Source organism: Penaeus monodon, chromosome 22 (assembly GCF_015228065.2).
Source record: "Penaeus monodon isolate SGIC_2016 chromosome 22, NSTDA_Pmon_1, whole genome shotgun sequence".
Classification (NCBI taxonomy): domain Eukaryota; kingdom Metazoa; phylum Arthropoda; class Malacostraca; order Decapoda; family Penaeidae; genus Penaeus; species Penaeus monodon.
This window is the reverse complement of record NC_051407.1, coordinates 23,995,961-23,996,965: the sequence shown is the minus strand read 5'-3', so window position 1 is coordinate 23,996,965 and position 1,005 is coordinate 23,995,961. Positions and strand designations below refer to the sequence as shown.

The 1,005-nt window shown below is 35.1% G+C and overlaps 1 protein-coding gene across 1 annotated transcript in view; it reads left to right on the top strand.

The window, feature by feature from the left end:
* LOC119587035 (proton channel OtopLc-like) overlaps positions 1-1,005 on the top strand; it is a gene marked incomplete in the record, with an annotated part of 90,926 nt that overhangs the window by 668 nt on the left and 89,253 nt on the right.

Genomic DNA, 1,005 nt, shown 5'->3' with positions numbered 1-1,005 from the left:
GAGGTAAGTCACGACCCAGCGTCCGAGAGAAGCTACAGCAGGAAGGAATTCTAACTTTATCACTGAGTCCTGACTGAAGGTGGGTCCCTCGGCGCTGTTAACAAGGGGGATATGTGATTATATTGATAGGGAATAAATTGAGGATAGTGGAGAGGGAATCAGAAGAGAAAGTAGATGCCGAGGTAGCAAAGGTGACTGCACCATTAATCTAAATGTTTTAAGAGGCTTTTCTCACGACAAGTTCTTGTTAAGGAGTTCATTAACTGGCTGATTAAGGCTTCTGAAAGCGACTTAATCAGGTGAACATGGAACCTGGACTCTTTTTAAGAACGTTGCCCCTCGAGACCTCTTTAAAATGCATTATTTTATACATTTACGCATACTAATGTGAGCATTTAGGGATATAACGTGTTTAATTATAGCCATGAGAAATGCCTAAGACTTTTATGATCATTGCCATCATTATATTATTGTATTAGTTATCTTTACAAGAAAAAGAATCACTGATTCATTGCTGGAATCATTATCAAGATAATGTGAATGGCAATCATATTTTTAATGGCTGTAATTTTGACACAAACGATATTGACAATAATTTCATGGACAAAGATATTGCTGGTAATAATGATGATGGTTGTCATGCTGCAGTCGTCATGGTGAGTGATTTACATTCGCGTTTGTGGTGTTGACAGAATTATTTTGATAATGATGATAGAATAATGACATATCTCCTAATTACAACAAAATGCCAAAATCATTGATAAAGTTATAGAAATCCAGTAATAGTAATAGAGAAAATTCTGTCTCTGACTTTTAAAAGAAAATATTGAAAAAAAAATTAGTATGGATAATAACGAAATTCAGTCACATTTGACATCGTGTCCATAATGCTGTATTTGCACAATGGAAACTAAAACCCTTGCCATTCCATGTACGTTAGCATATCGATCATTAATGTTAATTATGTTGAAATTATCATCATCATATATCGTCTCTGCCCACCTG